Below are 12,003 nucleotides of genomic sequence, written 5' to 3' on the forward strand. Positions count from 1 at the left end.
ACTTCACCATGAAACTGTGTATTTCTTTTATAAGTGTGTGATTGTTGTATTTCGAATGATAACCTTAGAAAGATAAAGTTCTTGAGATTATGGTCTCGGTTCATTATATATTATATGCTTTGCAGTAATGGTTCTCAACCTGTAAACCTGGAACCCCTGGGAGCTTTCAGAATTGTCAAAGGGTTCTTCCAATCTGTATTCCAAAAGCATCTGTATTAATGTGTTCCCAGAATACCTATGGATACTATTGTGATTGATGGCATAAAGGTCATTTAAATATTTTCTGAATTTGTTGTAGGCTTTCTTGGTTATATCTTTTTTCAGCCTGTCAGTAGGAAAAGCTACAAAGTACTCTGAATGGGGAATTAGGAAACTTTTTGTTATGGAAAAGGAATTCTCATCCTGGAAAGGATGGATAAACAGTGTTCAAAGGTCTTTGTTATAGCAGCTAAATGTGAGGCTCCTGTTTTTTTGTTATTGAGCCTTTCAAGGCTATGATTTCCCTGATCCACATGGTTTCGTGTCTGGATCAGAATTCCCTGTTAGTTGCAGTTGCAGCTAAGGAGTGGGCTGAAGGCGTTTGGCCTTACAGACTGTAGATCTTAAAAATTAAAGGGTGCAATTTTTTTTAATTAGTGTCATAGAAACTTCATGTATCCACCCTACTCTCTTTGGTACAAGTTACCATACATACCATAGTTACTTTCAGGTGAGAAACAATTATAGTTTGCCTTAGTGGTGGCTAGATGCTGAGGCCTGCATCCAGAGTATTTTTTTTTTAACCTTCAGTAGAGACTGCTGCTTCCAGCACATTGGCTGTAGTTTTTAAATAGAAGTTTGCTGGCTCTATGATATAAAGCACCAAATTGTCAAGTGCAGGCACTTTCTACATCAGAGGAGTACAGCACATTCATTGCACAGGTGCTAACACTTGCCTGTCTTCTGCTATGAGTGCTTTATTGTTGCTTTCTTCTCCCTTGCCTGTCAACATTTCCCTTTTTTAAATAAAAAAAAATTTTAAGTAATATGTCATATGTGTGAAGCCCTGAAAATAGGGAAGCAAGCATAAAGAATAAAAAAGTTTATCCTTGATCCAACCATGCTGAGATTTCTACTTTTCATCTTTTTCTATAGCTTCTTGTAGGCTTTCTTCTTTTCTGTGTGTCTTTTATAATGTGCATGCTGTTTTGGGAACATTATCCATTGTCATTATTCTTCCATGCCACAATTTCTAATAGCTGCATAGTACTTCATTGTATGATGGTGCTATTATTCATGTAATCATTCTCCTATTACTGAATATTTAATCATCATCTTCTAGGTCCTTCCTTCCCTTCTCCCCTCACTTTCACCTTAAAGCCCCATGGATCTAGAAGGGATCCAGAGCTAGCAAGGAACTTTGACCACTTACCTCGACTTTAACTGGCTAGAATCCCTGAGAACTGTCCTTGGCTCAGAAAAATATCGGTTTGTTGTTTTAAAGTCATGATTTTGGCCTCTGCAGGATTTAATCACAATTCAAAATTGCTATTCTATCTCTTCTCTAAATTCTTTCCCCTTTACCAAATTAAAAATATGAAAAATATGTTTGAACACTGTTTAAAAGGTAAAAATTTTCACAATATATGTAAATCAAGCCATCATGCTGTATGCCTTAAACTTATATTGTCATGTATGTCAATTATTTCTCAATAACACTGGGAAAAAAAGAAAGTAAAAAAATATAAATACGGAAATCCTAAGAGGGGTGGCTCAGTCAGTTAAGCATCCAACTCTCAGTTTCGGCTCAGGTCATGATCTCAGGGTCATGAGATCAAGCCCCGAGTCGGGCTCCACACTCAGCCAGGAATCTGCTCGAGATTCTTTCTCTCACCCTCTCCCTCTGCCCGCCCCCCTGCCTCTCTCTCTGAAAGAAATAAATCTTTAAAAAAGAAAAAGAAAGAAATCATAAGAGGCTGTTAGAGTAGACCATTGTACCATCTCTTCAAGCCCTGAAAGTTGAGAATTTGGGAATGAAATTGAAATTGGAATATGTATCCAAGTAATTCATCTTTAACAATTTAAGGACATTTATTTTCACAAATGTTTTTCTCTTCATGGAAGAGACTGCTATTACATTTACAGATTACTTCATTGTGTAGACTTTAATTCAAAATGTGAGAATCGGACTTGGGGAATATATTTCAGACAAAAGTAAAAGCAAAGCTGTATAGACATTGGTGGTGGTAAGAAGAGAAATATTTTTTCCTTTTAAGGCAACAGCATTCTGTTTCCAGTCTCTAGAGTGACTATGTAATCATGTTAATATTCCTTTGTTATCAAGAGACAGTACTTTGTAAAACATGGCTACCAAGCAATGTACAAAAAGTTATATTGTTACATGGCTTAGGATGTGCAGAGAAGGACCAAATTGGCCTAGAAAACTGTCTCAGAATCATAAAACATTTTCAGAGTTGGAGAAGCATGGAAATGGGTTTGCCTGGCTCTTCCCAGCAGGTACTGGGGAGGGGCCCCTTCTCTGTACAACCTCCCTGACAAGCACACATCTGCTCTATGAGTGCTCATTTTTCATAACTGTATGGTCTTAACTTGGCCAGTTCTTTCAAGATGTGTCCCGAATTCTTTTGCCATTTTATTTCCCAGCATGCTGTTATGAGGTGAATGCCATCTGATAATATAAATTAGGGTGAGTAAATTTCAAAGACTTAGGAGGAACATTTCCTAAATATGAAGCGAAGAACCCCCCACACACACCTGTCTCCACCAAACTGAGTAAATGACCAGAGTGATTTATCATTAAGGGTACAACTAAACAAAATTTTCCTATTGTAAGCTCCTGGTTCTACAACTGCTAAGGCTAGGCCTACGAAGAAACCTTAAGCTGTTTCCCCAAACTCTATTTTGATGTATTAGTACTATTCTGTTTGTTTTTAATAAGATAACTTTAAATAAGACCTTCCATAATTGGTTACTGGCTTCTTGCTTAGTTATTTATATATCCTTTAGATTTTTATCCTTCAATTTTTTCTAAATGCTTAGTTGTAGAGCACGGTTTGGTTCTTCATTTGGGGAAGCTAGGAATCCATGACTTTATATTTTTACCTCTAATACTACCTTAAATAGGCCACTTCACTCTCAGTGCTTTTAATCCGTTGAAAGAAGGAAAAATAAACAATAGCAACCTTGGGCTCTTTCTGGGAGCACTAACATAGCTATATGTTTTACTAAAAGGTACAAAGAAGTACATGGTGCTTAAGTTAGTATTTCCTAATCAAAAGGTATAATAACACATTTAAAAGATGATTAGAGTTACACAATGCATTTGTAGTGGTTCTTTAAGCCATTCTATAGCTAAAGTATAATTTTTACTTTTTAATTCTTCTGAGTTCTGAGTATCAGAGTGAGACTGATTTCATCTGTAGAAATAATTGCTTCTTTTGGTATTGCTAATCTCACCATCCAAACCAATTACAGTGATTACCAATGACATACTTAGCAGCTGGGTTTGCGCCATACACCCACATCTTGGGAAGAGAGGGAGGTGTCAGGCTGACTTCTGTTGTTGTTGTTGTTGTTTTAATTTATAAATGTTCTTGAATGTGTCACTAAAACTAAATATTATCTGGAATAACTTTTTATTCCATAATCAAAGGTATGTCTCTACCTTTGACTTACGTATTTTTATTACCTGCTTTGGAAGATTGGGGTTAAGGTCATTTTAAGGTATTAGTCATTGAGTCATTAGGCTAGAGAACAAAAGTCGGTGAAGTTTACAAAGCACTAAAAGCCAACAAGGGGGCACCTACTATAATTGCAGATAAGACTTTTTCTACCTTTACTTCCTTATCTATATCTTCTATTGCTGATTACCCTGGCTTCCCTGTTTCATAACGTACATCAGAAATAGACTATATTATTGGAAAGGAAGAAAACAGTATCAGAGTTCTTACTAAATTTTAGAAGCTTTGACATCATCTTACTGAATTCTCTTGACAACTCTTTGATAGACATCTGATTATTCTCATTTTTACAAATGGGAAAACTAGAACTCAAAAAAATTAAGTAACTTGCCCAAGGTCACACAGTTAAGTGGCTGAGCCATGGTTTACCTGTCTTGTTCTTCGGACTTTTTGACTTCTCTTTATTACCTCCTGTTTTCACTAGTCTCCCCTGGTACCTTCCCTTGCCTTTCAGCTATAAAATGCTATTCATCACATAGTATAATTAAAGCTGAAAAATTCACTGTTCCCAGCAGGAAACAGCCCATGGCTGTGTGAATATCCCTATCCAACAAGATCCCTGATATTCACCTCTCCAGACAGAAGGAGGGATGGAAGCAGCCCACATAATTCTCTTTATACGTATTTAATTCATTCGCATAAAGGTACTTAGTAAATTCTTTTTGGTTTTGGTTTTTTATTATTTCTCCCAGGGTTTTTTTTTTTTTTGAGATATAATTGACTTATTATATTAGTTTAAGATGTACAAGTGAATTCTTTATTATCTTGTTTTCCTTTCTTTTTCTTTTTCTTTTTTTTTTCCTTATTGAATAGAATGATGAAGGCTTAAGTGAATATTCAGAATAAAGCCTTTTTTGGCTCAGGATTTTAAAAGGAAAGAAAGAAAAAACTGATCATGAAGATAATAGTGGCCTGAGGGAAAAGACTGTCACCCAGGGATTACTAGGTTTAACGTTAACCTTAGAATAACTAAAAACTTGTTAATAGAACTTTGAAGGCCCCTCTTGGTCTGGCTTACAATTTCACCTCAAACCCCTCCCTTCTTCCCTCTTTCTGCTTTAAATATGCTGGCCTGCTTTTAGTAGCATATACCTGCCATTATCCCTCCTATCCCTGAGCTTTGCTCATGTTGTGCTCTTTGCCTGCACCTCTTTCCTCTGCTCTTTATTTGGCTAACTCCTCCTGCTCAGCCCTCAACCTTCAGCTCTAGAGACACTTCCTTGAGAAGTCTTCCCTGACCTTTTTGACTAAGCCATAATGCCATTATACACTCTAGTGGCACCATGACCTTCTTCTTAATACCACTTACAGCAGCAATTTTACATACATCTGTATTATCTAAAGAATTTCAGCCTCCTCCACTGGACTGTTAATTCCATGAGTGCAGTACATACTCTCTTTGCTCACTGTTATATTTCTGGTCCTTTGCACATAGTGAGTATTCTTTTGATTGAATGAATGAATCAGTCATTCATTGAGTTTGTCTCATCATCAAATGGCCAGATTTTGTTTTAGCCTAGTCTCCATGGCAAAATTCACATGGACTTAACCTAGCAGAGTTCATATGTTTACAAAGCTGTTGGATATTAGACATGCAATGGATATACTGGATATAATGTTGGATATAATGATATTCAGTCACTAATTGGTCCAAGAGGTACCCTTAAGTCAGAAGCCAGCAAACTTTTTCTGGAAAGGGCCAGACAGTACATTTTTTAAGCTTTGTGGGCCCTTCAGTTTCTATCACTACTACTCAGTCTATCTTGCCAGAAAGCAGCCATAGAGCAATGCACAAATGAGTGGCCATGACTGTATTCCAATAAAACTTTATTAATCAAAATAGCCGTATTTTGCCGACGCCTGCCTTAGATGTTGTTATGAAACATTTATGAGAGATCCTATGAATAAGTTGATCAGAAAGAGTAATTCCCCACCCCTTTGTATGAAATTTGTTTACAAAGTCATTATTTATTCCAGAGGGATATGTAAATTGTGCATAACACATAGGTTCGGCTCTGAAGCTGTTAAATAGAAATTAAATAGAAGAGATAGATGTGGCACAAACACCACCAGAGGCTGTGAGAGCTGGGGTATTACATAGACCACAGTCTCCTGTAGATTTGATTTCTTCGTTGATTTAATAAGGGGAATAAGGAACAATTCCTATTTGAGATCTGATGTTGTCTCTGATTACGGAATTTGTGTCCTAAATCAAACTAGGACAATTTCAGTGGAATTATTTTTAGCTTTAGCTAGATGTCCAAATTATTTTTATAATGAACAAGTTATGGTATTACACTGAGGAATTTGAATATTTTCCTCAACTGTTCTTCAGCAGTCATTTTGTTCAGTCCAGGAAACAAAAGAATTTTCTGGCTGATTTTACCCCCAAGCCCAGAAATTTCCAACTCTTAGAACCTGTTTAAAGAATTCAGCATCTGGGGGGCAGTGGGATGGGGGTAGGATTCAGGATCTGTGTGGATCCTGGTTGGCTTGGTCATTCAGGAACAAAAGCCACTAGAAATGGATCATTTATATTCTCAGTTTATTAAGCTTCCATTGCTAGAAAAGACGTGTAACAGTTCTTAAAGAAATAGATACACAGCTTTTAAACACATACACGCACATAGAACTATAGAGGAAGTACAGATTTCCTCTTCCCACCCCAGATTCCCTTATAATGTCTATGCCTACTTTTTTTTTTTTCTATTTACCAGTTTTGAGTGAAGAAGAAAGAAACACTTAGGTCTTTTACTAAATTTCTCATTAATATTCCCAAGAGGAAACATAAGAAACTTTCTCATGTATTTAATTTGAAGAAGTTGAGGTGGTTGAAGATGTTAATTTTTACATTTTGAATTGTTTTTCTGCTGCGTAGTGACAAAGAAAATGCTATAAAAGTGTATCCCCAAAATAGGGATGCAGGTAAATTTCCCAACAACTGCTCTTTTTCCTATGTCAGAACTTTTTTTCTAGTAACTTTTAATGAATATTTTTAAAGGTAATCCATACTTCCTGCTTAAAGTTCAAGTGTTGTGTATATGAACACATTTGAGGTATTAAATAATATCTTTTTGTATTTTCTTTTCTACTTCCTCTATGTCAAATTATAACCAAATATTTATTTACTTCTTACCTGCTTCTACATCCTACCCTATTTCTGGTTTTTGCTTCTAGATCTATCATGCACTGAAAAATCAGGTTATCAATGAGGTTCTAAGGTGTGAAGTGGTGTTGGTGTGGAGGTTTGGAGAGAGCCACTTGAGGTATAGATGCTTTTACCTCTTTCTGTCTGTATTGAAGTTGTATAAAAATTGTGTCCCAGAAAGGTAGTAGTTGATCTGTCTCTATTTCATGACACAGTGGACCATTTTACCTTTGACTGGGGTCCTAAATCTCTACATTCAAAAGAATAAATCCAACCTGTCTCTTCTAAGAGGATTTTATTAGTATCTTTGTAAGGGCTTTCCCCATTGTCCTGCTCATAGGAAGATGCTATAAATATCTTTGAAATACTTCTTACTCATCATTTCTACAGGAAGGCATTTTTCATAGATAATGAAACTACAGTCGTAGCCTTCCTAGGAGTTCAGTTGATATTGATCGAGAACTGCCTCAAGCATCCACATGAACAATTGGCTACCTTGTTCAGTTATATCCTTTTGTGGGAACTTGTCTTCTTGACGCCAAAATAATCTGCCTGTGCTGGAATCAAAAGGCAACAAGGCACACCTCCCACACTGACCTGCTCTGTGCTTAACCAGGGACTACTTTCCCACATAGTAGACCTCTTAAACCTCCCCTGCAGTCTTCCTAGAAGTCACATTCCATATTTTTGTTGTACTCTTAAGAAAATTATCATGTGACCCTCAAAGAACAATAGGAGATGGCATCTTAGTTTGTAGCCTCCTAGGCTAAGTAAGCTCTTTATGAGGAATCAGCTCACTTATTCCTTCATTATCTCTGGGAGGTATAAATACTTTTTTTCTTCATATTTTATGGGGGAAGAAATTGAGAGGTGACATACAGCCCAATGTCACATAACTAACAAGTAGCAGAACTGGACTTTTTGCCCACATCATCTGATTCCACAGCCCAGGTTCTTTCTAGTACCTTACAGTACCCCTAAGAAGGAAAAACAGATTTCATGGCAGATGTGCTTTGAGCCAGTATCTCACGTAATCCTCCCATCTACCCTGTGAGGTAGGTATTGTAATTGTTCCCAGTTTACATATAGATGTGTGATTATGTGAGATTAAATAACCTACTGATGATAATCACACATCAGTTAATGGCAAAATCAGTACAGGAACTCATACTCTACTTGGCTGTCAGCTTCCCTAAGCCTCAATTTCCTCATTGTAAAATAAGAATAATAATGGCACCAATGTATTAGGATTATTGTAAATAAATGAAATAATGACAAAATGAAATAATCCTTATAAAGTGCTTAGCACAGTGCCTGGCACATAATAACCCCTCAGTAAATGTTAGCTGTAGTTAGTAGCAAAAGCAAAATCACTTTGAATAGAAAAATCCTGCCATTCCACTATTTTATTTGATTCTTACAAAGATTCTGTATATAAGTAGTAAATGAAAGGGTGTCTTCTCTCATTTAAAACAGAAAGTTAGATCAAGTGCTGGGTAATTTGTCCTTCATCACTTAAGCTATTACACAAGTAGTTTCAAGGTCCCTTCAAATTCTGTGACTGTACATTCTAGTGATGGAGAGCTGTTTTTTCTATTAAGAAATCTTAAGTTAGAACTCAGATACTCTCTACAGTAATGAAGTGGTATGTTCACACAGAGGACAGAACAGAGCCGATTAGCAAAGCTGAGTGCAGACTTTGATTTCATAGTTGTAAATGACAAGGAGTATAAACAGTGAGGCCTTTGTAGTATTTGTTTCTCATGGAAAGATAAGATACCTACAGCATTTTTAAGATGGAAAACAAAGCCCAGATAATTAATTATTTTAGCAAAGGCATTTAAGAAAATACTTGTTTTGTGCTTGGTGCTGGGGGATAATAAAATACAGGTAATTATTAAACTGGAGTTTAGTGGCCCAATTTGAATCAAGAAACAGTTCTCCAGAATAGTTCCCAGAAATGCTAGAGGACTCTTAACAAGATATACAGCCACAGTTAGATGTGTTGCTCTTGAAAGTCTGTGAAAGTTTTGTTTCTGTCATATTCCCCTGGAGCTCTGTTAGTTTTGGCCTACCTAACTCACTGGTAATCATTAAAATTACATCCCCAAGCATTGATGGTCAAAATCTCTCAGTGCCAATGTGTGGAATCACTTGATCTCATATGGGGCATGATTATATATATACCTTCCTCATTAGTGTATCCTGGAGGGCAATGACATAGAGTTCCCAATGGCCCGTTCTCCATTCTCAGTTTACAGATAGGACTGTTAATACCTTAAGCAACTCCCTCACCAGGAAACTCCCCCCACCTCCCCTGGACTAAATTCATCTTCTTTCTTCTCCTATGTACCCTATGTACACCTCTAACATAGAGCTTGCTACATTACTGTATGGTTTGTTTACTTGCCTGACTTCCTGACTAGACCCTGGAGTCCTTGACTAGGGCTGCACGGTGCCTGGAACTTTGGAGTTGTTCAGTCAATGTTCAATGACCAACTGATTGGCCAATCTAAAGAACTTATATTTAAGCTTCCAATTTCAGATGGGCCCTTACTATCAATAGTAGTTTCATTCATTCTTTGTTGGCTCTTCTTCCTAAACCATGATTCCAAATCTTTTCCACTATTCCCATTCCCCCAGCCACTCTTGCCCTTCACAAATTATTATCCTTTGTTCCTCCTCTCCCTCTACCCTCCTTCCCAACCTCTCCCCTTCTTCATACATTTTCTTCTCTTCCTGCCTTAAAAGATGTTCCTCTTGGCTTCCAAGTCTGTCCCCTCATCTGAGCTTTGGATCATAGGCATCTTCTCTGGAATCTTGCCCTATCAAATACCTCCTTCCCCTTGTGTACCTACAGTTTCTTTCTCACTACTGATTCTTTTTCTATAACTTTATAACATGTCCAAAGATCCCATTTTCTAATCAAATCTTTGCTTTCATGACTCTCCCCTCTAACTGCCCATTTCTCTCTCTACTTCACATTGCCTGAACTCATGCTGTTAGTCTCTTAATTTCCCATCCCCTACCTGTAGTCCAGATTCTGCCCTCACCAGTGGTTTCCTTGTGAGGAAACTAAGAAGAGTTTCTTAGTTTTCATGTTCCTGCCCAGGCTTCTAGCGGGATTTAATAATGCTATCTTTTTCCCAGCTATCCAGGCTAGAAATCTCCGTGCCATTTTCCACTTCCCCTCCCTTAACATACTCCCCTCTGTAAGAATAGAAGTACTTGTGTTTATATTTGTAAGTTTATTTTTCACGTGCTGTACAACAAAAGATGCTGCATAAAGCAGCAGAGTGATTTGAAAAAACATTCATCAGGGCATTCTGATTTGGCAGTGTGATGTTGGTACAAGCAAAAGGCCAAGCCAGTGAGAAAGTATGGAAAGCAGTAAAAGTAGTGAATGAACCACATGTAGTGTATGCACAGCAGCCTATTCTTAAAAATTTTGATTTCCACACATTCTAAGCACTGACAGAAAGTATCTAGGCCAACCCAATCAAGACTTAGAGTCAGAATGTTCTGGTTTTTCACAAATGGTTATGACATTTTTTTTAATGTTAACACAAAATTTATGTGTTATTTATTTACATACATGTACAAGATCCTCATTATGTTTCTGTGTGTGGTAATATCAGAAGTCTTTAAAGGAACAAAGCAGTGCTTTTAATCACTTCTTCAATACGGTTATATAATTGGAATTTTCCCCCTCTGGGCCCCCTGTGAACCTCTGCAGAGTGGTTCCACCCTCACACTGGAAGTTAAGCTGTTATAGTCAGTCTACCTATCACTGTCCTTCTTTTACAAAACCAAGCCATCTGCCTCCTTGGTCTGGTTTACCCTTATACTCTATGAGTTTGGCGCTCTCTCTCTCTCTCTCTCTCTCTCTCTCTCTTTTTAAATAGAATGAAGAAGGTTTAATTTGAATTTAAGGATAGTAAGAGAAAGGAAAAGTAATCAGCTACCCAGTGTCTATTTTACTTGCCCCCACTTGGGCAGAGCCATAAAGATAAGAACTAGGGCTTGTTACATTGACCATGAAGAAGTCATGTGTTATTGAGGCCCAGCAGGAAAAGTGCTTACATAGGACTTGATCCTACCTTTCACAGAACTTACAGAGAAAGGAGATGTTTGTGAACCTAGAAAAATTGTGCCATGCTTTATGTACCACAGGAGAGTTTTCCCCAAACTTTAAATATTCTAGGTTTTGTATAAATATAAAAAAGATCAAGAAGAATTGGTTCACTTAATTTTTGTCTGCTTCTAATTCATTCTATGGGTTGCATCAAATCTCTGGATTTACTGAATCTTGGTTTTCCAGGTGTAAATTTTCTTGTGCAGACTGACAAGTTGATTTAGTAATCCACAGACCAAAAGGCTACAGCCCATGAAGAGTGTTTAGAGAAGTTAGAAACAAAATTAGTTGTAATAAAGACACTTTATTTTTAATAGACTCCAAAGATAGAGCAATAGTGAGTCTCCAATGAATTATCAAATCAGCTTCCAGAGGGTATGGGATAATTGTGTAGAGAACAATGAAAGGAAAGGATTGTACTAATGTAATTTTTTTTAGAATTACCCAACAATAAGATTATGAGCATGGTTCCCTGGCTGAGACCCCAAGCTCATTTACTGTGGTAGGAATAAGATTCAGACCACCCTTAGGAGGTGCAGATGAATGGCATTGAGCATGCATGTCTGTGCCTCTTACAGAAATAATGTTGGGATTATGCCTACTTCTTTCATCTTTCACTTTTTCCTGCCTCCCTCCTTTCCTCATACATTAATTGTCTACAGTGTGCACAGTGTCATGCCACTATTACAGTGATGGGCTCCACCATGACCTGGGTTAAATTCAACATCGGAAAAATCGTGGTAACTCAACCTGCTGGGTACCAGAGGCAAGCAGTTCTCTTCTCTCCGAACAAAATCATTGAGATTTTCCGTGTGTTTTTCTAGCTAGATTAATCGCCTTTGCACACCTGGTTTTAGTTATTCCTCTCATGAATGCTATGAGATAGGTTTTAGGATCCCCATTTTACCAATGAGGAGACGAAGGCTCAGAAAAGTTAAGTGGCAGGACCTGGATAATAATAATACTAATGTCAATCCAAA

The 12,003-nt window shown here is 37.3% G+C and overlaps 1 protein-coding gene across 2 annotated transcripts in view; it reads left to right on the forward strand.

The window, feature by feature from the left end:
• CMSS1 (cms1 ribosomal small subunit homolog) overlaps positions 1–12,003 on the forward strand; it is a 376,816-nt gene that overhangs the window by 137,421 nt on the left and 227,392 nt on the right. The gene's annotated exons all lie outside the window — the stretch shown is intronic.

The sequence above is a fragment of the Eumetopias jubatus genome, unplaced genomic scaffold, assembly GCF_037043125.1.
Source record: "Eumetopias jubatus isolate StellerSeaLion01/CBP00866 unplaced genomic scaffold, mEumJub1_p1.0 scaffold_1, whole genome shotgun sequence".
Taxonomy (NCBI): domain Eukaryota; kingdom Metazoa; phylum Chordata; class Mammalia; order Carnivora; family Otariidae; genus Eumetopias; species Eumetopias jubatus.